Source organism: Salvelinus alpinus, chromosome 2 (genome assembly GCF_045679555.1).
Source record: "Salvelinus alpinus chromosome 2, SLU_Salpinus.1, whole genome shotgun sequence".
Lineage (NCBI taxonomy): Eukaryota > Metazoa > Chordata > Actinopteri > Salmoniformes > Salmonidae > Salvelinus > Salvelinus alpinus.
Window position 1 is genome coordinate 31,202,843 of NC_092087.1, and position 11,047 is coordinate 31,213,889.

An 11,047-nucleotide genomic window follows, 5' to 3' on the forward strand; every position below is an offset into this window, starting at 1 on the left:
CAACAATTTGGTACTGTTCAGAACCAGCCGCCCACTTGTGGGATGTTTTTCCAGCTGTTCACAACAGGGCTACCTCAGTTTGGGGCTACTGGACTATGCATAGTCACTTCATCTCTACCTACATGTACAAATTACCTCAACTAACTAACATGTACCCCCTGACTCGGTACCGGTACCCCCTGTATATAGCCTCGTTATTGTTATTTTATTATGTTACTTTTTATTATTTTTTACTTTAGTTTATTTGGTAAATATTTTCTTAACTCTCCTTGAACTGCACTGTTGGTTAAGGGCTTGTAAGTAAGCATTTCCCGGTAAGGTCTACACTTGTTGTATTCGGCGCATGTGACAAATACAATTGGATTTGATTTGATTTATATGAGGTCTGGATGGATGAGGAAGTTTCTAGGAGGGAAGAGGGAAGAGACAAAGACACATGCCAATAATGATCACTGAGAATGACATCCATTTGACCATAGAGTAACTTCTGCTGTATAGTAGTTCTGCTCCTCTCTGACCTTCTCCACATTTTCATGTCAAAACAAAGTCGACAGCAAATGTAAATGTCCTCTCGAAAAACACATGTTCTGTTTGATGTAATGAAGAACAGGTGCAAACAGGTCTACTGTCCTGGGTGTTATTGTGCAAGGAGTCTGTTAGCGAGTGTGTTGCATCATGCAGGTCACAGGAATTAGCTAGCTACAGTAAACGGAACACTAGTTTTGCTAATGTCCCCAAAGTTTGCACAGCTGCTGATAACATCAGCCAACATGCAGTATCAACAGTCAGGCATTCAACTCAATCAATCATTGCTCCCTCTGTGACCCCTCAACCCACTCACTCTTTCACTCTCTCCTTTCCACCATCTTTTACACTCTCTCCTTTCCACCATCTTTTACACTCTCTCCTTTCCACCATCTTTTACACTCTCTCCTTTCCACCATCTTTTACACTCTCTCCTTTCCACCATCTTTTACACTCTCTCCTTTCTTTCATCCTCACATACACTGTCATACATTCAAAACCCACTCATCCAGCTTTACACTTTGTCACATGCCTCTTCCCCAGGCATTCACTCTGTCACTGATATCTCTTTAGACACTCACACTTCCTTTCTTACCATTGCAGAGTGCATAGCTCCTCTCATGCTACAGCATCCTCTCCCAGCCTCTCATACCCACAAGGGTCAATAAACTCACTCACCCTCTTCTCTAGTGTGTTAGACTACAAGGTGAAGAAGCCACTGGCAGAGATGGAGTCACACACACATATCCCTGGTTTGTACTGCAAACCCTTTTGTGAATTAAGTGCCAAGGGCAACCTCTCCCTGACCTGCAACCTGCTGGTTAGACACTCTGTAGTGCAAACAGGATTGGTCCTAAGTCGTGGACATGATGCAACAACATCCGATAAAGTGGATTCTAAGGATTTGGATCATTGGCATTCACTGTTGTTTACTCTTACTTTTCTCATTTGCTGGTTTGGTAAGTTATTACAACAGTCAACTCTGATATGGAGGTTACAGCTCAGCATCAGGTTAAAACATCAACCTGTCCCGGTATATTTCTAACTCTATGCCATAGTCTGTGCAAGGGTATGCATTCATGTGGAACTAACTTACAACTATAGTTAGCTTCATTCATTTACATATAACATATTCGTATACTGCAGCTGTATGATATATGATAAATATACAAACTCCAAAACACACACACACACACACACACACACACACACACACACACACACACACACACACACACACACACACACACACACACACACACACACACACACACACACACACACACACACACACACACACACACACACACACACACACACACACCCACACACACACACCCACATACTTTGAAGTCCGGAAGAACAAGTTGGACCACTGAAAAGGAGGCGGGCAGGACGCTACGATAAATTGTGTGCTTAACCCTTGGAGGCAAGCTAAAAGGCACAGTGCGTAAGCCTTAGAGGCAAGGAAGTCATTTTAAGCTGTTTTGTCAAGGACAGACTGGTCTATACTGATGGGCTGGTTTGATTTACTGTTGTTGATGTAGTCATTAATGTGAGCAGTGTGTTGTGAACTGCATGGTGTACTCTACAGCACAGCTGGGTTGGTGCTGCTTGGCCTCCCTGCTTTGGCACAGCAGGATCCCCACTTTCCCACACTTTCACTATGCAGTGTCAGGCACTGGAGCTGATCAAGACAGATGGCCTCATGTTCAGCAGCACATTTTAGTATTCCACTTCCTGGCTGGGCTGGGCCGGGCCGGCTGTCTTCTGCTCTGCCTGCTCTACTATGGCTGGTTAATAATTTGTCAGGTCCTGTGGGGTACGAGGCCAGCATGTCGACAACAGGCTCACTGTTCCTCTGGCCAACGATGGAGATTAGAGCGAGGCTGATCCAGCCATTCTGCGGCCAGGGGGGAAGGTGGGGATGAGTGAAGGGGGTGGGCACTAAGCCTGTTTCTCTCTCAGCTCACAGAGGACTGAATGGAGCGGTCAGAGAGTTTTGCAACAGTCTCAGCCTTCGCAAAGCAGTGGTTCCATAGTTTCTGTAGGCCAGCTATGTAAACACTGCTTTGAACACACACACACACACACACACACACACACACACACACACACACACACACACACACACACACACACACACACACACACACACACACACACACACACACACACACACACACACACACACACACACACACACACACACACACACACACAATAATCTTAACTGGTGTCCGCATAACATTTTTTAATAATAATCCTCATCAAAATCATCAGTTTAAGCTAGAGATATATTTTTTGCATGGGTTGCATCTCAATCCACCACATCCTCCGATGTCGGCATTCCACATCAGCGGGGGAAAGTGGCAGAGCTACAGAGATGTTTGTCTGATCTGGACACATCCCGAGAATCGGTCTCCTCACGAAAACGTCTGTAGGGTCCGAACAGTTTGGGCTTCACACTTTTATGACCCCACCATCGAAAGGTGAGACTCTCATGCACAAGTACATGTCGGTTGTTTCACCCACAAGCCTCACAAGACTCGTCTGAAGGTAGCCCGGTACCAGTTTAAAAAATGAATGGCAGTATATATGGAAGTACAAAAAAGTGACAAAAAAGGGTATAAATATACATGTATCTTATACATGTATCTCTCAGATACAGGACAGACATTTTTGATTTATTTTTGGATTATCTGTTCTGACATCTATGAATATGTTATTCAATGAGCTTTTATGGGCTAATAGCATTATGGCCAAATTCAATATTTAATCAAATAATGTTTTTTTTATATACTTACAGGAGTCCTACATTTTTTATCAAATAGCTAAATGATCCTAATGACCTTCTTAAAACAATTCCACATGTTAGCTTATTAGAAACCCAGCCCTGGGCCCTTGACATGTAAGTGAAAATACACAAAATCAATTACTGATTAGAGTGTACCCATTCCTCTATGTTTATGTTCAATGCAAATGTAATCTCTGCTGCATTTGTAAAACATGTCTGCAATTAACCAATAGCTACAATCCTATTATGCAGGTCATAACGTTGACCAAAGGAAAACAACAGACTAATCAAACATGTTGTTTTCGTTTGCAGGACCATTATGTTTGTTCAGAACAACCAGTCTTGTACAGTGAGGAAAGACAACCATTGGTTCCCAGTAGGCAGGTACACTCACCTCTGTTATCAACTGTCCAAACAGCCTGCATGTGTACACACTACCCACACAGACAGAAACCCTGGAATCCCCTCAACCTCCACCTCCACCACAGGAACTCAGATTCTCTCCCCACATCAGGGCTCTGACCCCTACGAATAAGATAAATATCATACGTTTGTGAAAAAGAATGTCCACATTAAAACTTATTACAGGAAATCTCCCCATGTAAAGAGTTCTTAGTGTTTCTTGTGGTGTGTCAGTGTGTTATAAACCCACACCTGACACCTAGTGGTGAAACTGTATGCTGCATTCAAATATATATATCTGTCTTTCTTCTGACAGAGTTGCATGCTTCCTTTCAAAAATAAGATGTTTATCTCAGTCTACTGCCCGCACAACATCTTTCTGCAATACAGGAACAATGTGCACAGATGCACACACATAAAACTCACCTCAAATATATTGTATAGCATTTTCACTATAGTTCACTGTATATCACAAACTGATGTTAAAAACCGAATAGTATCATGCCGTAAAAAATGTAAACTTGGGTGGAAAGTAGACACACTGTACTAAAGTGAAACATCAAGTGTTTCATCACAAACATTGGTGTGTGTTTATCTGCTCACGTCAAGATCTCTGACAAGATAAAGGAAAGTCCACAGTACCTGATTTAACTAGTATCCAAACACACACCAACAATGTATGTATTGTCTGTTAGACATCATCTGTTACATAATTAAAGAGCTGTGAATAAGTACATTTAAGTATAGCCTTATTATATACAGTAAAGGGTGTAGTTATCACACTGATCATGATAGTTAGTAAAACAAATTCAAAGGATGGTGTTTTAAAGGGGCAATCAGCAGTTGAAAAAATAACAAAATCATCAACTCCGCCACTGTTTCAGTAAAAAGCTGAGGGATGTGGCTGGATAAATGTAACCACTCTCAGAATCATAGACAGAGCTATGTTTGCAAGGATTGACCATCCATGATATCAAAATCATAGTTCTAACCATGTTTTGAAGCTATACAGTGTTTATTTACATTTACTTTGTTTACAAACATTGGAGTAAAACAAGCTTATATTTTGGGTTCTGAAGGGGGACGACAGTTCAAATAAGATCATGAGGCATTTATAAGTTATATTCTTCAAGAATCAATGGGTACATAACATGAATTCATAAATCAAAAGATTATTGTAGCAACTACAGATTGCCCCTTTAAGGTTAAAAGGTGTTTATTGTTTAATGCAAAATACCTGGAGGAAGCTGGAAATGTGCCGTTTTGCCTAGATGAAAATGGACAAATAAAATGACATGCAAAGGTGAATGCAAAACATTTGTAAAAATAGTATCCAGGGCTTAATAGAAATACAGTATGCAAAAATCATAGAGAAAGCAAATTCATCTATCACATTCAACTCCAACTTCAATTTAACCTTAAGACTATAATGGTAGAAGTAGATATATTATGCTAATATTGATTTTGGTAAATGTTGAACAGCTTTTGCTAACAGAGTGGTATCGGCAGCAGAAAAGGACAGGAGAGAGACGAATAGATTCCACGGGGACTCAAACACACACAAGGCCACCAGTGAGGTTCTACTGTCTTATAAAAAACGATGCAAATCAGGTATGTGGTATTAAAGTGCTAATATCTTCTAACCCCCAACAACGCACTACACTGACCAGGCCTGATCAGCCAACCACAAGCAAATATCAATAAAATGCTCAGGGTGTGTGGGACAATAACCTGTCACCTGGTTATTGTCATATGTTGGTGTATTGTTTCAAACATCTTCATGTCCACCACTAATGTAAATGTAAATGCACCTCAGGCGTCATGTTGACAGCAACAGCACACCTATGGTGAGACCTCCCACTGGGCAAAAACTGGTTGAATCAACATTGTTTGCACATCATTATTATTATTTTTTGGAATACGATGATGTTGAATCAACATGGAAAAGTGATTGGAATTGCAAAAAGTCAACAACGTCAAGACATTTTGTCTTTTTTTTTACCCAACTTTTCAAATCAAATCAAATTTTATTAGTCACATGCGCCGAATACAACAGGTGTAGATTTTACAGTGAAATGCTTACTTACGAGCCCCTAACCAACAGTGAAGTTAAAAAAAATACGGATAAGAATAAGGGATAAAAGTAACAAGTAATTAAAGAGCAGCAGTAAAAAATAACAGTATATACAGGGGGGTGCCGGTACAGAGTCAATGTGCGGCGGCACCGGTTAGTTGAGGTAGTATGTACATGTAGGTAGAGTTAATTAAAGTGACTATGCATAGATGACAACAGAGAGTGGCAGTGGTGTGGAGAGGGGAGGGGAGGGGGGACAATGCAAATAGTCTGGGTAGCCATTTGACTAGATGTTCAAGAGTCTTATTGCTTGGGGGTAGAAGCTGTTTAGAAGCCTCTTGGACCTAGACTTGGCTCTCTGGTACCGCTTGCCGCGCAGTAGCAGAGAGAACAGTCTATGAGTAGGGTGGCTGGAGTCTTGGACAATTTTTAGGGCCTTCCTCTGACACCGCCTGGTATAGAGGTCCTGGATGGCAGGAAGCTTGGCCCCAGTGATGTACTGGGCCGTTCGCACTACCCTCTGTAGTACCTTGCGGTCAGAGGCCGAGCAGTTGCCATACCAGGCAGTGATGCAACTAGTCAGAATGGTCTCGATGGTGCAGCTGTAGAACCTTTTGAGGATCTGAGGACCCATGCCAAATCTTTTCAGTCTCCTGAGGGGGAAAAGGTTTTGTCGTGCCCGCTTAACGACTGTCATGGTGTACTTGGACCATATTAGTTTGTTGGTGACGTGGACACCAAGGAACTTTAAGCTCTCAACCTGCTCCACTACAGCCCTGTCAATGAGAATGGGGGCGTGCTCGGTCCTCCTTCTCCTGTAGTCCACAATCATCTCCTTTGTCTTGATCACGTTGAGGGAGAGGTTGTTGTCCTGGCACCACATGGCCAGGTCTCTGACCTCCTCCCTATAGGCTGTCTCGTTGTTGTCGGTGATCAGGCCTACCACTGTTGTGTCATCAGCAAATTACGTTTTTAACCCAAACCCAATGACATTGTGAAATGTTTTGTTGATTTCACGTTAGTTGACAACTCAACCAAATGTAAATCCAAACTAGACGTTGAACTGACGTCTGTGCCCAGTGGGCCATAGCCTGCCCCCAGGTATTCAGTTCACCACTCATCACAATACAGGAGACATAGGAGGTGCAGACAGACTGAGAGAACAGTTCTCCCCATCGACTTGCTGGGGTGTTAAGGTACCCATAATGGTGAGCCTCTCCATTACTCTGTAACTGGTTGGCAAATTACCTTTCTCTCACAGCATCAGTTTCTCTCTCTCTCTCTCTCTCTCTCTCTCTCTCTCTCTCTCTCTCTCTCTCTCTCTCTCTCTCTCTCTCTCTCATGCCTACTTTACTCTCTGACGTTTGCCATGTCCTCTCAACATGTCTCTTCCTGCCCTCAGCAGCATGGCAGTGCCATTGAGACTGCTGGTTCTATGCTGGCTGTTTGGAGCAGGGTGTAGTCAGAGCTCTCCATCATGGTTCCAGAACATCACTACAACTCTGTTCAACCCCTATGCTTATGTTCAATGTAAATGTAGACTGATGTCTACTTTGTTGCATCTGTAAAACATGTCTGCAATTAACCAATAGCTACAATCCTATTATGCAGGTCATAACGTTGACCAAAGGAAAACAACAGACTAATCAAACATGTTGTTTTCGTTTGCAGGACCATTATGTTTGTTCAGAACAACCAGTCTTGTACAGTGAGGAAAGACAACCATTGGTTCCCAGTAGGCAGGTACACTCACCTCTGTTATCAACTGTCCAAACAGCCTGCATGTGTACACACTACCCACACAGACAGAAACCCTGGAATCCCCTCAACCTCCACCTCCACCACAGGAACTCAGATTCTCTCCCCACATCAGGGCTCTGACCCCCACGAATGAGATAAATATCATACCTTTGTGAAAAAGAATGTCCACATTAAAACTTATTACAGGAAATCTCCCCATGTAAAGAGTTCTTAGTGTTTCTTGTGGTGTGTCAGTGTGTTATAAACCCACACCTGACACCTAGTGGTGAAACTGTATGCTGTGTACACTGAGTGTACAAAACATTAAGAATACATGCTCTTTTCATGACATAGCCTGGCCAGGTGAATCCAGGTGAAAGCTATGATCCCTTATTGATGTCACTTGTTAAATCCACGTCAATCAGTGTAGATGAAGGGGAGGATACAGGTAAAAATATATATATTTTAAGCCTTGAGACATTTGAGACATGGATTGTGTGTGTGCCATTCAGAGGGTGAATGGGAAAGACAAAATACTAACTTTTAGGAAGGTGTTCTTGATGTTTTGTACACTCAGTGTATATAGATCTGTCTTTCATCTGACAAGGTGTGTGTGTGTGTGTGTGTGTGTGTGTGTGTGTCCTGGAACCTTATCCCAGGAAAGCTTTAGGAAGGCTGGAGGTGGATTCATGGCGTAGGCTACTAAAGAACCAAACAAAAAAACGTCCATTGACAAACAAGATGTTTATCTCAGTCTACTGACCACGCAACATCTTGCTCAAATAAAGGATCGACATAAAACCTACCTCACAGGTGTGTACACATGCAAACAAGCAAAAACATGGATGAACAGAAATTGTATCTCCTTTTCGCTATAGTTCACTTTATATCACAAACTGATGTTAAAAAGGAAATAGTATCATGCCGTAAAAAATGTAAACTTGGGTGGAAAGTAGACACACTGTACTAAAGTGAAACATCAAGTGTTTCATCACAAACATTGGTGTGTGTTTATCTGCTCACGTCAAGATCTCTGACAAGATAAAGGAAAGTCCACAGTACCTGATTTAACTAGTATCCAAACACACACCAACAATGTATGTATTGTCTGTTAGACATCATCTGTTACATAATTAAAGAGCTGTGAATAAGTACATTTAAGTATAGCCTTATTATATACAGTAAAGGGTGTAGTTATCACACTGATCATGATAGTTAGTAAAACAAATTCAGAGGATGGTGTTTTAAAGGGGCAATCAGCAGTTGAAAAAATAACAAAATCATCAACTCCGCCACTGTTTCAGTAAAAAGCTGAGGGATGTGGCTGGATAAATGTAACCACTCTCAAAATCATAGACAGAGCTATGTTTGCAAGGATTGACCATCCATGATATCAAAATCATAGTTCTAACCATGTTTTGAAGCTATACAGTGTTTATTTACATTTACTTTGTTTACAAACATTGGAGTAAAACAAGCTTATATTTTGGGTTCTGAAGGGGGACGACAGTTCAAATAAGATCATGAGGCATTTATAAGTTATATTCTTCAAGAATCAATGGGTACATAACATGAATTCATAAATCAAAAGATTATTGTAGCAACTACAGATTGCCCCTTTAAGGTTAAAAGGTGTTTATTGTTTAATGCAAAATACCTGGAGGAAGCTGGAAATGTGCCGTTCTGCCTAGATGAAAATGGACAAATAAAATGACATGCAAAGGTGAATGCAAAACATTGGTAAAACTAGTATCCAGGGCTTAATAGAAATATGCCAAAGTCACAGAGAAAACAAACCCAACTATCACACTTCAACTCCAACTTCAACTTAACTTTAAGATTATAATGGTAGAAGTAGATATATTATGCTAATATTGATTTTGGTAAATGTTGAACAGCTTGTGCTAACAGAGTGGTATCGGCAGCAGAAAAAGACAGGAGACGAATAGGCTTCTGTTGATTTGCGACCTGACACCTGATTCTCCTAAAAATTATATGTCTATGGATAACACTTTATACGGATAGTCCATCTGTAGATGCTCTACAGACTATCTACAGACTATCAGTAAAGTTTCTACTAACCCTAACTCTAACCCTAACCTTAACCCTTATCCTAACCCTAACCCTAAACTTAACCCTAGCCCTAATCCTAACCTTAACCTTATTCTAAACCTAACCATAAATGTAAACTTAGCAAGCGGTTGCTTATCAACAGAGAGTTTGTTGATAGTAACATATTTGTTGATAGTAAACAGATACTTTGTTGATCAGTAGAGCATCTACATATGGAAAATCCGGACAATCCAAATAAAGTGTGACCGGTCTATGAAATGGAGATACCACAGGGACACATCAAACACACACAAAGCCACCTGTGAGGTTTTACTGTCTTATAAAAACGGTGCAAATCAGGCATTCTTCCTGTTTTTTGTGGTGTATCAGTGTATTATAAACCCACACCTGACACCTAGTGGTGAAAGTGTATGCTGTGTTGTGCTAAAATATATACAGTAGATCTGTCTTTCATCTGAAAATGTGTGTGTGTGTGTGTGTGTGTGTGTGTGTGTGTGTCCTGGAACCTTATCACTGGAAAGTTTTAGGAAGGCTGTGGGTGGATTCATGGCTTAGCCTACCAAAGAACCAAACAAAAAAATGCCATTCACAAACAAGATGTTTATCTGAGTCTACTGCCCGCGCAACATCTTGCTAAAATACATAACAATGTGCACAGCAGTGGAGGCTGCTGAGAGGAGGATGGCTCACAGTAACGGCTGGAACGGAGCAACTGGACTGGAATAAAATGCATGGAAACCATGTGTTTGATACCATTCCACTAATTCCGCTCTAGCCAATTCCATGAACTTGTCCTCCCCAATTAAGATGCCACCAACCTCCTGTGGTGCATAGATGCACACACATAAAACCCACCTCACAGTAGTGTACACGTGCAAACAAGCAAAAATGTGTATAATGAACAGAAATATTAAACACTGTCTCTGTGTGAGAGCACTTTACATCATCAACTGAAGGTAAAGAGGAAAAATGTGGGTGGAAAGTAGACAACCAGTACTAAAGTGAAACATCAAGTTTGATCACAATGTGCCTACCTGCTCACGCCAAGATCTCAGACAAGATAGAGGAAAGTCCACAGTACCTGATTTAACTAGTGTCCAAACACACACCTTAATACGGGCTTAATACAAATATGCAAAAATCCTAGAGAGAAAACAGAAACGCTCAGCTGTCACACTTCAACTGCAACTCAACCTTAAAGAAAAGGTTCACCCATTTTGAATGTTACATCATTCTGGTGCATCTCTGAGTGATGTTCTATCGATTCCCGCGGTCATTTCATGTTTCCATGTGTATCTGAGCTGTTTCATCATATGCGAAACTCCTCATACCGGCTGTATTTCTGCCTGCCTGAACGGCAATAGTTCAGATACACATGAAAACATGAAATGACCGCGGCAGCAGAAAAGGACAGGAGAGAGACAGATAGGCTTCTG